The sequence below is a fragment of the Hemiscyllium ocellatum genome, chromosome 26 (genome assembly GCF_020745735.1).
Source record: "Hemiscyllium ocellatum isolate sHemOce1 chromosome 26, sHemOce1.pat.X.cur, whole genome shotgun sequence".
NCBI lineage: Eukaryota > Metazoa > Chordata > Chondrichthyes > Orectolobiformes > Hemiscylliidae > Hemiscyllium > Hemiscyllium ocellatum.
Window position 1 is genome coordinate 37,418,556 of NC_083426.1, and position 16,448 is coordinate 37,435,003.

Consider the following 16,448-nt stretch of genomic DNA (forward strand, 5'->3'; position numbering starts at 1 on the left):
GGCTTGGAGGGCTGAAGGGCCTGTTCCTGGGCTGTAAATATTTTTTGTTCTTTGCTCTTTGATAAAGCAGAAAGAGTAAAGATGATTGATGAGCTGCCTGACATTTGGTTCCTCACTCTTGTATGGAATTCTAGAGACAAAATGAGAATGATTGGCTTTGCGATCAAGGCTGCATTTCATTGATGGTGTCATCAAGGAGCCCCAGCAAAACTGGCATTAATGGAGAAAAGCTCTCCACTGGTTGGGGTCATAGCTGGCGCAAAGGAAGATGGTTATGGCTGTTGGAGGTCAGTCATTTCAGCTCCAGGACATCTCAGCAGGAGTTCCTCACGGTGGTATCCAAAGACCATCTAATTTAGCCGCCGTATCAATGACCATCTCTCCACTATAACGTCAGAAAAGATTTTAATTGAAGGTTGCACAATGCTCGATGTGTAACACCTCAGATACTGAAGCAGTCCATGTCCAAATGCAGCAAGACCTGGACAAAATTAAGGCTTGGGCTTAAAAGTAGTGACTAACATGCACACTACAAAAATGCCAGGTGAAAACCATCTCCAATAAGAGGCAATCACTGCCCTTTGACATTCAATAGTGTTATTACCACAGAATATCCACTAAAAACAAGCTGGGACTTGAATTGATTAGAAACTGAACTAGACTAACCATATAAATACAGTGGCTACAAAAGCAGGTGAGAGGCTAGGAACCCTGCAATAAGTAACTCACCTGATTTCCCAAAGCCTGTCCATCATCTACAAGGCACAAATCAGGAGTGTGGTGGAATACACCTCATTTGATTGGATGTGTGTAGCTCCAACAACACTCAAGAAGTTTTAAACCATCTGGAACAAAGCAGCCTACTTGATTGGTACCACATCCACAAATATTCTACCACCAATTCTCAGCAGCAATCGTATATACAATCTTACAAGATGCACTGCAGTAATTCACCAGAGATCCTAAGACAGCATTTCCACTACCATAACCATCTAGAAGGACAAGGGCAGCAGATACTTGGGAATGCCACTATCTGCAAGTTCCCTCCAAGCCATTCACCATCCTGACTTGGGAATATGTCACTATACCTTCAATAACATTGGGTCCAAATCCTGGAATTCCCTCTCTAATGGCATTGTGGGTATATCTACAGCTTGGTTCAAGAAGGCAGCACACCAGCACTTTCTCAGGAGCAATTAGGGAAGAGTGAAAAATGCTGGACCAGCCATCGATGCCCACTTCCTATGAGTAAATAAAAAAGAAAGCTTCCTGACTCTATCGAAGCCTCTGGATTGATATTGAAGGCTGTCCTTGACTTAAAGTGCTGGCATCCCTTTGACTTACCTGAGGACTGCTGACAACCATAACAAGGTTCCAGACTTTTCATGTGTGTTAAATGATGTAATAGGAGCCTGGTAACTCTGGCTGATCAGGCAAAATGCAAAATGGCAAAGCATGACTATTCAAGGTAGAGATTCTGTAAACATCCAGGTAGGCTCAGAAAGAATGAGGGCTGTGGCAACAAGTAAACAAACCAAAGACTTTACCTGGTCCAGTCCATGAGCTGAATGTGTACCCCTGAGCACACAGTGTCCTTATGGCAGCATTGCATTTGTAGCTGTTGGTGCAACCCAAGATTTAGCATTAAAGTGCATTACAAGTGTATTGGAGATGAGCCATGAAGATTCTTAGACATTGGCACATATCAGAATCCAATGTCCATGGACATGGGATATGTGGGGCTGGTGCCCATGGAGCATGGCCTGAAATGTGGTGTCCACTGATCCATATGGAAGTCCTATAGAGAAGTGGTGAGCTGAAGTCACCAGGTACTGACTCTGACTTCCACGTTGAGAATTCCCACTATCGAAACTGTTCAAATGTTTGATAAAATAAGAAAGCTAAAGATTCATGAGGCAAGTTTCGGTGCTAATTGGCAACTCTATGCTATTTAGTGAGACACTCACCTTCCAGCTCGGTCAAAGCATGAAAGATACATTGAGACTTTGAGATAGGCCTCACTGGATTTCTTGGGCAAATCTGCCACAAATCTCACCATAACTGACTTCATTCAGGACCCTATAATATTCTGCCCTATGATCCCAACGACTGGTTCTCATCTTACTTTCTTCCAGGTGTCTCCTGACATGAACATCCAAATGATGAACACTCATGCTTATGCACAAGATCCCATTAGATTATTATTTTTAAGGATCCGGCAATGTTTGCAAACATTCAATGGTACTTATGAATAAGTATTTTATCCTGTGTTATAGTGTGTTTCAACTTGCTTACAGATTGACTTACAGAAATTACCATTCCTGAGTATATTTGCATGTTAATGCAAGGGAACTACAAGGATATCTGAACAGAATGAGAAATAAATAACCTTCACTGATGTAAAAACAGAAAATGCTGCAAATACCCAATAGTTCTGGCAACATCTGTAGACAGAAAATCAAAGTTTCTATTTTGAGTCAATGATCTTTCAATCATTATTTTTATTTCAGGTTTCTAGCATCTACAGTATTTTCCTTTTGGGATGGATATATACACAGTGTTTTTCATCAATAATGTACTGTTTTGGAAAATGATGGATTCTCAGGGCCACATAGCATGAACAGCCAAGTTTCTGGTATTGAGACTGACTCTAATGCAACAAGGGGTACGTTGGCTTCCAAGAGATCAATTGTGTTAGGGGATTCTGTAGTCAGAAGTACAGACAGACATTTCTGTGGCCAGCTGAGAAAAAGCAGAATGGTGTGTTGTTTCCCTGGTGCCAGGATCAAGGATGTCTCAGAGAGGGTGCAGAATGTTCTCACGGGGCAGAGGGGCCAGCAGGAGGTCATTGTCCACATTGGAACGAATGACATAGGAAGGGAAAAAGTTGAGATTCTGAAGGGAGATTACAGAGAGTTAGGCAGAAATTTAATAAGGAGGTCCTCAAGGGTAGTAATATCTGGATTACTCCCAGTGCTATGAGCTAGTGAAAGCAGGAAAAGGAGGATAGAGCAGATGAATGCATGGCTGAGGAGCTGGTGTATGGGAGAAGGATTCACATTTTTGGATCATTGGAATCTCTTTTGGAGTAGAAGTGATTTGTACAAGAAGGACGGATTGCACCTAAATTGGAAGTGGACTAATATATTGGTAGGGAAATTTGCTAGAACTGCTGGGGAGGATTTAAACTAGTAAGGTGGGGTGGGGTGGGACCCAGGGGGATAGTGAGGAAAGAGATCAATCTGAGATGGGTACAGCTGAGAACAGAAGTGAGTCAAACAGTCAGGGCAGGCAGGGAAAAGGTAGGACTAATAAATTAAACTGCATTTATTTCAATGAAAGGGACCTAACAAGGAAGGCAGATGAACTCAGGGAATGGTTAGGAACATGAAACTGGGATATCATAGAAATTACGGAAACATGGCTCAGGGATGGGCAGGACTGGCAGCTTAATGTTCCAGGATACAAATGCTACAGGAAGGATAGAAAGGGAGGCATGAGATGGGTGGGAGTGGCATTTTTGATAAGGGATAGCATTATAGTTGTGCTGAGGGAGGATATTCCCGGAAATAAATCCAGGGAAGTTATTTGGGTGGAGCTGAGAAATAAGAAAGGTATGATCACCTTATTGGGATTGTATTATAGACCCCCCAATAGTCAGAGGGAAATTGAGAAACAAACTTGTAAGGAGATCTCAGCTATCTGTACGAACAATAGGGTATTATCGTAGGGGATTTTAACTTTCCAAACATTGACTGGGATGCCATAGTGTTAAAGGTTTAGATGGAGAGGAATTTCTTAAGTGGGTACAAGACAATTTTCTGATTCAGTATGTGGATATACCTACTAGAGAAGATGCAAAACTTGACCTACTCTTGGGGAAAAAAGGCAGGGCAGGTGACTGAGGTGTCAGTGGGGGAGCAATTTGGGACCAGCGACCATAATTCAATTCATTTTAAAATAGTGATGGAAAAGGATAGACCAGACCTAAAAGTTGAAGTTGTAAATTGGAGAAAGGCCAATTTTGACAGTATTAGGCAAGAACTTTCGAAAGCTGATTGGAGGCAGATGTTCGCAGGTAACGGGATGGCTGGAAAATGGGAAGCCTTCAGAAGTGAGATAAGAAGAATCCAGAGAAAGTATATTTCTGTCAGGGTGAAAGGGAAGGCTGGTAGGTATAGGGAATGCTGGATGACTAAAGGCTTTTTATAAATATATTAAGGACAAAGGGGTAACTAGGGAAAAAATAGGGCCCCTCAAAGATCAGCAAGGCGGCCTTTGTGTGGAGCCACAGAAAATGGGGGAGATACTAAATGAATATTTTACATCAGTATTTACTGTGGAAAAGGATATGGAAGATATAGACTGTAGGGAAATAGATAGTGACATCTTGCAAAATGTCCAGATTACAAAGGAGGAAGTACTCGATGTCTTGAAACAGTTAAAGGTGGATAAATCCCCAGGACCTGATCGGGTGTACTCGAGAACTCTGTGGGAAGATAGAGAAGTGATTGCTGGGCCTCTTGCTGAGATATTTGTATCATTGATAGTCACAGGTGAGGTGCCTGAAGACTGAAGGTTGGCAAACATGGTACCACTGTTTAAGAAGGGCGGTAAAGACAAGCCAGGGATCTATAGACCAGTGAGCCTGACCTCGGTGGTGGGCAAGTTTTTTTTAGATTAGATTAGATTACTTACAGTGTGGAAACAGGCCCTTCGGCCCAACAAGTCCACACCGACCCGCCGAAGCGCAACCCACCCATACCCTTACCTAACACTACGGGCAATTTAGCATGGCCAATTCACCTGACCCGCACATCTTTGGACTGTGGGAGGAAACCGGAGCACCCGGAGGAAACCCACGCAGACAGGGGGAGAACGTGCAAACTCCACACAGTCAGTCGCCTGAGTCGGGAATTGAACCTGGGTCTCAGGCGCTATGAGGCAGCAGTGCTAACCACTGTGCCACCGTGCCGGTGTTGTTGGAGAGAATCCTGAGGGACAGGATGTACATGTTTTTGGAAAGGCAAAAACTGATTCGGGATAGTCAACATGGCTTTGTGCATGGGAAATCATGTCTCACAAACTTGATTGAGCTTTTTGAAGAAGTAACAAAGAAGATTGATGAGGGAAGAGCAGTAGATTTGATCTATATGGACTTCAGTAAGGCGATCGACAAGGTTCCCCATGGGAGACTGATTACCAAATTTAGATCTCACGTAATACAGGGAGAACTAGCCATTTGGTAACAGAACTGGCTCAATGGTAGAAGACAGAGGGTGGTGGTGGAGGGTTGTTTTCAGACTGGAGGCCTGTGACCAGTGGAGTGCCGCAAGGATTGGTGCTGGGACCTCTACTTTTTGTCATTTACATAAATGATTTGGATGCAAGCATTAGAGGTACAGTTAGTAAGTTTGCACATGACACCAAAATTGGAGGTGTAGTGGACAGCGAAGAGGGTTACCTCAGATTACAACAGGATCTGGACCAGATGGGCCAATGGGCTGAGAAGTGGCAGATGGAGTTTAATTCAGCTAAATGCGAGGTGCTGCATTTTGGGAAAGCAAATCTTAGCAGGACTTATACACTTAATGGTAAGATCCGAGGGAGTGTTGCTGAACAAAGAGACCTTGGAGTGCAGGTTCATAGCTCCTTGAAAGTGGAGTCACAGATAGATAGGATAGTGAAGAAGGCTTTTGGTATGCTCTTCGAGTAAAAAGTGAGGTCTGCAGATGCTGGAGATCACAGTTGAAAATGTGTTGCTGGTTAAAGCACAGCAGGTTAGGCAGCATCCAAGGAACAGGAAATTCGACGTTTCGGGCCAGAGCCCTCCATCAGGATCAAACTTCCTGATGAAGGGCTCTGGCCCGAAACGTCGAATTTCCTGTTCCTTAGATGCTGCCTAACCTGCTGTGCTTTAACCAGCAACACATTTTCAATTTTGGTATGCTCTCCTTTATTGGTCAGAGTATTGAGTACAGGAGTTGGGAGGTCATGTTGTGGCTGTACAGGCCATTGGTTAGGCCACTGTTGGAATATTGTGTGCAATTCTGGTCTCCTTCCTATCAGAAAGATGTTGTGAAACTTGAAAGGGTTCAGAAAAGATCTACAAGGATGTTGCGATGGTTGGAGGATCTGAGCTATAGAGAGAGGCTGAACAGGCTGGGGCTGTTTTCCCTGGAGCATCAGAGGCTGAGGGGTGACCTTATAGGGGCATGGATAGGATAAATAGACAAAGTCTTTTCCCTGGGGTCGGGGAGTCCAGAACTAGAGGGCATAGGTTTAGGGTGAGAGGGGAAAGATATAAAAGAGACTAAGAGGCAACTTTTTCATGCAGAGGGTGGTTCGTGTATGGAATGAGCTGCCAAAGGAAGTGGTGGAGGCTGGTACAATTGCAACATTTAAGAGGCAATTGAATGGATAAATGAATAGGAAGGGTTTGGAGGGATATGTGCCGGGTGCTGGCAGGTGGGACTAGTTTGGGTTGGGATATCTGGTCGGCATGGACAGGTTGGACCGAAGGGTCTGTTTCCATGCTGTACATCTCTATGACTCTTTGACTCTAATGCCTTAAGTTTTTCTGCCAGCTATTAAGTTGACAGCAATCTGGTTTCTGTTTCAGAAGTGCATTGGTTCAAGTCCTATTCTAGGACTTGATCAGAAGATGTAGGTTGACATATCAGTATAGTATACACACTGTCTAACAAACTATCATTTAGATGTAACATAAAACTGGGACACTACTTTATTTGAAATATAATTGTATACAAATGTTTGTCCCTAGTCTGCTGTATTCATGAGGCGCTCAGCATGTAGACAGACAACTTAAGCTTCACTTCAGTAATATACTTGTTGTGAACACACTGCTGTATTTTCAACTCAAAACATGGTGTCAGAAGTGCTGAATATCCAGAACTGAAATAAAAAGCACAACTGCAGAGCTGTAATCTGCGACAAAACAAAAACCAATGAAGATCACAGTGAAAATACTGCTGAGGAGAAAACCACTGTACGTTTTCCCTTTCCCAGTCTCCTGTTCAAAATGTTCAGGAGATGACGCAGAACTGGGAAATCATCTGGGAACAACGGCAGAAATATGCAATAGCTATGGATTTGTTCATCAAATCAGAGTGCCCATTTTTAACATTGTTGGGAAGAAAAACTTGCAAGATATATTTGAATCCAAATAAACATTACGTATGAACAGTGCATAGGGAACGTTGTGAAAAAAGAATCAAATCATCAATACATAAAGTCATTAACTTTGCTTACAGAAACCTGTGAATTTGCACACTGAGGGCGGCACGGTAGCACTGCTGCCTCACAGTGCCAGAGACCCGGGTTCAATTCCCGCCTCAGGCAACTGTCTGTGTGGAGTTTGCACATTCTCCCCGTGTCTGCGTGGGTTTCCTCTGGGTGCACCAGTTTCCTCCCACAATCCAAAGATTTGCAAGTTAGGTAAATTGGCCATGGCAAATTGCCTGTAGTGTTAGGTGAAGGGGTAAATGTAGGGGAATGGGTCTGGGTGGGTTGCCCTTCGGAGGGTCGGTGTGGACTCGTTGGGCCGAAGGGCTTGTTTCCACACTGTAGGGAATCTAAATCTAAAGAATGAGATTATTAGAGACAAGATGCTACTATATTAGGAATAACAATTCAAAAGTGAAAGCATACTGTCTGAGAGAATACAAAACTACAAAAAGAAGGCATTTGACCCGGGCAGAAGTGTTGAGGGTGTGAATTAACAGCTGGAGCATGTTCATGGCAAAACAGGTGTTACACTCTGCTGATAGATACTCCAGTACATGGAGGAAAAAAAATCACAATGTGGAAAAGCCCATGTTAAAGAAGAGGAGACGTGTCCAGCAGGGGAAAACACTATTCTCACTCCAAAAAGCCGAATCACTCTGCACACAAGTGTAGAGCTAATAAGAAGCACTTACAAGCAGGTACAGATAACCACTGGAGAGATACCAGCTAAAGATTCTGATAAATGACTATACACTACAACATGTTGTTTCAGACAAAATCAATAGGTGAAAGAAGATTCGTGACTGTTGGAACAAGAACAGCAGGAGAACATCAGGTCAACAGAAACTATCATAGAGACACTGACAAGACAAACAACATCATGACTTTCACAGATTTGTGCAAAGTGGCTCCACATAGAAATAAAAAAAACAGTAAAGTTAAGGCTATATGTTCATTGCAAAAGGGACAGATTATTCTCCTAATCCATTGAAAAGCATGAACAAAGATATGGAGTTCCAGATGATAGAGAGCAAGCAAATGCCACACGTCTCAGCCAGAGCAAGACAAAAGCTTGAATCAGTAACCCTCAACATAACGAAAGATTACTAAAACATATTTACAGGTTAGAATATTCTCCAGGAACTTATTATCGCAAAGTTGATGAGAATTACAAAACAATTCAGTAGCTGCTGTGGAAAGTTACAGCTGCCCTCAAGGCCAGTCTCACAGAGACCACAGAAGAGCTGGAAAGGAGGGAGGTAAACAAGAAAGTGACAACTCTTGCAGCCTGGCAGCAGTGAAACAACTCAGAAAGCTGACAGTATGCTTTATTCAGGTCAAGGCTTGAAGAGCTCTCGCTGCCCCAGGCTAATAATTGAAGGAATTTTACCCAGGTCAGGAAAGAATCCTTGCCCATTGTCTTTGCTTGTGAACATTTTCATCACTATTAATGTGGAAGAGGCAAAGTGACAGTCTCATCAGACCACTAGTCACTTCAAAGCATTTTCCTCAAGCCACTATGATCTGCTTCAAAATGTCTGCAAAGAGTGTAACTTCAGTTAAAGAGATAGCATCTGGATGAGCTTTACAAGCAAGGGAAGCAGATGTTATCAGGAGAAATATTCCTGAAGAGGAGCGTGGAAGATGCTACAACAGAGAATGAAATAAGCATCCGGATTCGGTATAAAGTGGCTGTTTGTCATGCTCTGAACATCATTAACCCAGCAGAGACATCAAATATCACAGAGAGAAGCCTTGTTCAAATCAAACAAGCTATCCAACAAGATACAAATCTCCAACAGTTCCAAGAAGTGTTGAAAGAATGCCCAAAGAGCATCAAGGACAAATCTGTTGCTGTAAGAGCATACTACACATACAGAAATGACTTGACAGCCTGATATGACACATTGCTTGAAGGAAATAGAATATTCATTCCCAGGGAGCTGAGAATAGTGATGCGAAAGCACCTTCATCCAAGCCACCAAAAACTACTAGCCAGGAAGGAAATCAAGGACCGGATCAGTCAGCCTTTTTACAGCACAACATTTCAACAACAACTGTGGAGACTGTTGAATACCTAAAAGCTCACTTCAGCTATTATAACAATCTTAATACTTCATGAATAACAATGGCTCTCCATCCACAAGTGGAAAATTTAATCACTTGAAAGATTGGGAAACTCACCACCACGCACTATCCCCAGTCATCTAGAAAGGATGGGGTGACAGTGAAAGGAGTCATGAAGAAATCAAGCAAATTCCAGACAGATGTACACAAGGCAATCCACGAATGAAGAAACACGCTGACTGAAGGCATAAGAAGTAGGCCAGTACAAAAACGAAGGTGAAATGGCAGAAAATCAAATTTTGATTCTCCAACACTCAACTCTGAAACAGTCAGGGTGCGAACATTCAATTATCTGAATGAAAATCAAGTGACAGCTTGGGATTTGCATGGAGTAGTTGTCACCTTGATTATACACAGTAGAAGTGAACAATCAGATAGACTAAATCAACTGCAATGACATAACTACAGAAGATATTCGTCAACCGCAGGAGGCTGATCAAGAACAGGTTAATTCACCTACACAGAACATGCATCAACTATCAGACCCAGATGTCCACAAGAACAATAGTTTATCAACAAAGGTTATCACATAGACAATAAATAACACAGGAGCAACACTCCCTGGCAAGACAACATCACTCAGATATACAGTCCACCACAACAATATGCACACATACACTGAAGAGATGAGCATGATTTAAAGACTATGTGTGCAATGCATATGCAGAGACTGATGGAATGGATGAACTGAGAAGGCATGTGAACAGTAATGTTGGTGATTCAAAATATATATGATAATGTACATCATCATCTCTTTTCTCGCTTAATAAGGAGAATGTTTGGATTGAAATACAATCAAGTAGAAATGTGGTTTTAGTCTGCTGTCATCATGTGATCTGTACCATGAGGCAAGTACACCAAAGACCTTAGGTTGAATACACTGCTATGTTGTACATTCCAAACATGGTCTGACTTCTCAAGTGAATGTGAAAGATCCCATAAATTCTTTTGAAGAAGGGCAAGGGAGTGTTTCCTCGCTAATACTTGTCTCTCGGTCAACATCGTACAACCAGATGGTCATATAATATTTGCTTTCTTACTTGTGGAATTTTGACGTGGGTAAATCGACTCACGTTTACAACATGAGATCTAGATTATCAAATGGTCATGTAAAGCACAATATGAATGCAAATTTTTTTTAAGATGAATTCATCATTTTCAAACAATTAGAATTGATTTTGTTTGTCAACCAGAAAGGATTGGGGATGCTGAATGTTGGAGTCATACTTCTTTGATCTGGTTGGACATTCATTTTGTAGGTGGAACTATTATTTTCTTTGCATTGAGCAACAGCATTGCATCGTTATTACAGAACAAAATAACGATGGTGACCATCAAGACTGTAAATTTGAAATCTGGCTGTTCCAATAATTGGCCATCTCCAAATCCTGATGATATTTAACAATAACTCTTTAAATAGTGTTGCAACAGCAAATGGAATTTCTGATTTTAAAAAAGCAAGGATTGTGTTTCTGATCAATATGCTAAGACAACACAGTAATATAGTAACATAAATGGAAGAATTGACATGGATGAACAGTGCTATATTAAGAACTTCACCTTGAGTATACACTTCTGGTTGCAGTAACTACAATAATTAATCCCTACTGACCAAATGTGTGTAGATGCTAATAAGTGCGTATCTAACCAGCAGTCTGAGTAGAAACTATAACTATGAGTTATTAAAGTGCTAATCTAACGTAGATGTGCATTGGCCTTGTGCAATGTTTGACTTGAATGTAACAAGTAATAAAATGAGATGCGCAATACCCTCTTATTTGCCACATCAGTTATTTTTGTTAAGTGAAAGGATATATGTTGCACTAAATTGTAAAAGCATTCTGAATCCTTGTTTGCTTCAGTAGGTAGTTATAAATTAATTATTCTTGGTATTTCTCAATTCTCAAATTATTTATTTATCATTCAAATTCCTAAGTCACATGCAAATTCCTGAGTGCTACCATTATCATGCTTAAATGGTCATCAGTCACTGCTGTGCGTATTGGCAGACAGAGTCATGTCAATGAATAAATAGAAATATCAGGTGAAATATTATAGGGTCTTGAACATCATGGGATACAGTGAGATTTATGGCAGAATCGTGTGAGAAGTCCAGTATTTGCCGAGGGGCGAGACGAGTTTCTCATTAGGTGGCAACAGACTCCTATTGAAGGGGCATCAAAGTTTGTTTAATGGCTTGTTACTGGTACAATTCATCTCATGAATATTCAGCTTCCTATCTTACCAGATATGTTGACCAAGCTTGACATCAAGATATCTTCTCAACAGAAGTCTGAGCGGGTCCCTGGAGGTTTCAGTTCACCATTTGCTCTAAAGGACCTCTATGTTGGACATTGTGCACCAATATCTTAGGGTGCATTCCTTAGGCACCAGCTGCACACATTGAGCAAGCCTCAAAGAACCCTCATTTCCCCTTGTCTGAGGGCAACTACAGACTGACAGTGCTTGTCCGAGTACGCCATGGCCTTTTGTAGATGACGCTGCTGGTGATGACGATATATTCCAGAATATCTGGTGAGTGATGAGTTGGTCTGAGAATGACACGTGATAAGTTGTGGCTAGAATGAAATGAAGGAGACATCACCGGGTGGGGTATCTAGATAATAAGGTGCATTTGGTAAGAAACAGCAAGCAAATCACAAGACAAAAATGCTCCAAAACTCAACACAATCTACATTTAACCAGAAAAATATAGGATTCAGCCCATTGTATCATTAGACATTTTTCCTGCATTCCTTCCAGTTCTATCTCCTTCTTTGATGTTATTTAATGTCAGCCTGGAGAATGAGTGCCAGTGAGGATTATTATTCAAGTCTATAACTGTCCTCATTTGATGTGCATCCAATATATTTTTAGCAACATGAAACGGAAAGCAGTCAATCCAATGTGCCCCTTGTTTGTCTTCCTATTATTATACCATCCCTCGTGCTGCTTTGTCTAAAATGAGGAAACTCAACACAGGTCAGGCACTGAAGCTGAGATGCTGTTCAATTCCAGCGCAGACACTGCACTTACTAATATAGCGATCAGGAGAGCTCTTTCTTTTTGTCTATCTATGGAAATATGCAATTTTTCTATTTTCAGGCCTCCCAGGAATTTAAATTCAATTTGATCTGGTTTCAATTATATGAGGAAATTGAACTGCACGAGCCTTTGTTTGCAATTTTAAAACCCAAGAGGAAAGCCTTAAAGTGAATCAGGTAGCATATTCCTGCCAACCTGCTGCGCTGATATAACACATGTAGATCCTGACCGGTCTAGAAACCTGGCCTGACCTATCTAATTATACCAAGGCAAATTCTTTAATGGGGGTACAGAAAACTGTCAATGTCAGCTGAGACTGTTAAGTTGAGAAGCTGCTGTGAGTGAGTTCTGAGAGTCAACTTTTGAATGCAAAAACCATAAGGAACCACCCGAAGCATCCTTGATTAGATTTGTTGACTTATGAGCTTAATATTAGAGTCGATTCTGTCTGGTTTGTTTTATAAATGATCCTATTATGGAATGAAAATGGTGCCCTTAAAACATGCCATTTATCTCAGTTTTGTCAATAACTTGAAAAAGAAAGCGAGAAAGTGACACTGGTACATACAAATTCAAAATAATTCCAACAAAATATTAATTCCTGTCCATCAGCTATCGCATAACATATTTGCCTTCTTCCCTCATTCTAAAATGTTATTGCCATCAAAGATTTATAGTAAATGATATATGGGGTAGAGGGGATCAGATTTTCAGAGGATGGGTGTATTTGGGTGAGCTGTCTAGTTAAATGCAGAGAAAAAAAATTACAGTCATTGATACCAAAGTGGTCATGTTTGAATAACGTGATGTGGAGGTACCGGTGTTGGACTGAGGTGGTCGAAGTTAGCAATCACACAACACCAGATTATAATCCAACAGGTTTATTTGAAAGTGCAGGCTTTTGGAGCACTGCTTCTTCATCAGGTTTGTACTTTCAAATAAACCTGTTGGAATATAACCTGGTGTCACTTCATTTTTTTTTAACTTTGAATAACATGCACACCAGTTTTGAGCAATAATGCAGGACTGAACTATGAACTGAGCTTACTTAATGTAAGATGATAATTGAATGCAAATCAGGACTGTTTCTCAGGAATTTCATTTTCTTTTGAACATAACATCTCTAATACAAATGACTGCCACCAAACCCCCATCCCAACTGAATACAATCCCACAAAGTGCCTAACGCCTCTCACATTCCAAACCGCTCTATGGGTAACATTCCAAAACACTACTCCCATCCAGAATGTCCAAGTAGTACACTACTCCAGACATCTGCCCCCACTTGATATCTGACCCATCCTGCACTTCACTCACTTACCTGTCACCTATACTTGCTCCCCCACCTGCCACACTACACCTTCACCCACTTGTCACTCCAACCACCACCTGCACTATCCTCTCATCCACGTATCTGCTATCCCATCCCTTACTCACCTGGCACCCTATCCCCTCACCCATTTACATGACACCTTCTCTCTTCACTCACTAATCTGGCCCTCCCACCTTTGCACTCACTCCCCTATAATTCTACCCTCCTACCCTACCCCTCAACTATTCCTACCCAACCTTCCTACGTAGCTATCACCTTACCATTCACCCACCCATTAACCACCCTAAACCCTGACCCATATGACACACTACCTCCTTTACCACTTGCCATGCTAACTCCGTGCCTACCTGTCACCTTAGTCCATCACTGACATATCTGTCACCCAATCCCTTTCTGCACTCATTTGTCATATTAACTCCTTACTCAGTCACCTGGTCTTTTATCTCGTACCTCATTCACTTAGCGCCATAATCCCTTATTCCAACTGGCATCTATCACTTAACCAGTTGGCACCCTACTTTCTTATCCATGTGGTCCCATACTCCTCATCCACATGTGCCTTCTTCCCTCATTTGACATACGAAACTGACTACCTACCACACTAAACTCTCACTCAACCACTGACAACCTTACTCCCTCTCCCACTATTCCACACTGATTTTCTCTTAACGGTGGTTAAGGTGACGTTCTGGTTATCCTCAGGTGTGAGATGCTTTTTACTGCAGTGTTAACAGTTCCTTCACTTCCACTTGTCCAATGGCTTCTGGCCTGAACATCCACAACCCCAGGATATTCAGCTACCTGGGACCAATCACAAAACTGTTGGCAGGCAGGAGAGCATTGTCATTGATTACTCGTCACTAATCACAGACCAATCAGCTACTTGTTACTGGCTGAAGCTCCATTCGTGCACAACCCCCTGATTCCATCTTGTCTGTAACTAGACATTCTCTACTGCTGAAAGAAAGCTGTGTAAATTGCACTTACAATGATTATCAGGCAACATGCTTTTAAAAAGTGCAGTAATCCATTAGTAATTCTTTGCTTTTAAACCAGTTCTTTTCCCATTTCATTACACAATCATAAATGCAGAACGTTTAAAGTATGGCCTTTACAGTGCAGTTACTGTCAGGACATTCCAGCAAGAATACAAGCTGTAATTAGAACTGTTTGTTTGTACAGATTCTGCTGATGCTCAAGTTGAGGTCAGCTAACTCATAGAGAGTGGAATTGAAGTGCAAATATTCTGCATTTGATTTTTAATATGATTTTTCTGCCCCCCCCCCCCCCCCATTCTAAACAGTGTACAGTAGCCTGAATAGAACTGGAAAGAGCATGTAAAATGTATACTCCACCCTTTGTACAGGTATTGAATAGGCCAATGAATGCTCCTTAAAGGAATCACTGGAGGCATTACAGAAACTGCAGACAAAATTTGATTTTAATGTCTATTTTTATAAGATTGCTCACTGCTAATTACTGTCATAACAGCTCCAATTCCTCTCTTTTCCATCTCCCAGATTTCTACAGATTGTCAAGTTCATTATGGTAACCAGCCAATGAGGAGAGATTGAGAAGTTTGAGATTTTATACTTTGGAGTTTTGATTGAAACATGTAAGGGTTTTCAACTGTTTTGACAGGGTAGATGCACAAAGGTTATTTCTCCTTGTGGGATATGAACTCAGAATATCGAGTCACCCATTTAAAGTAGGGAAAAGAAGGAATTTCATCTCTTAAAGGGCAATGAATCTGGAGAATTACTTACCACTGAGGGTTACGGAGGCTGGATCATTAAGAATGTTCATGAGAGACTTTTAATCTGTAATGGAATCAAGGTTATGGAGAATAAGGCAGGAACATGGAGTTGAGGATTATCAAATCAGCCATGACCTCATTGAATTGTGGAGCAGATCTGATGGGCTGAATGGTCTATTTTAGTTCTCATGTCTTCAGGTCTAGTGTCCCACATGCATCCGAATTGTCAAGCTGCTTTGGCATCCATTTCTTCCCAATATGAATGAGGAGCTGGCCTCAAAATTTGACAGGAATGACAAAAGGGAAGAGGGAGCAGCCAGAATCCAAAAGTCTGTCAGGAGGGAAGCTGCAGTTACTAATTCAGTTTGATTGTTGATACAGTCTTTTCCAGAATGGATTTTCTTTTAGTTCATCTAGTTCATTAATCAGAAATGTAATTTAGAGCCAATTTACCTATATTTATCTAGAGGAAGGTACACAACTCTCTTCACAGTCAGAGCAATCCAATACTCCCACCATTATAAATTTGATAATATTTTGGGGTTCCAGTGACCCTTCTTCAGAACTGAAGAGCAGTTGTGAGGAAGGGTCACCAGACCTAAAATGTTAACTCTGATTTCTCACCACAGATGCTGCCAGACCCGCTGAGCTTTTCCAGCAACTTCTGTTTTTGTCTCTGATTTTATAGCATCCGCAGTTATTTCAGTTTTTAATATAAATTTGTTTTTGTTTCCTAAATAAAAAGAAATGAGCGAATCTCATCCCACACTCTCAGATTGCAAAGTGATCACGTCATCATGTGTTTACTGGAAGTATGTCTCATTACTATCAGTGCATTGTTGGTCTTGTTCTTATATAAATAATTCAGATTACCTCCCTGAGCTAAAACAAGTTTAATCTGTGTGTTCCCACATGAACATAAAGTCATTCTCCGTAATT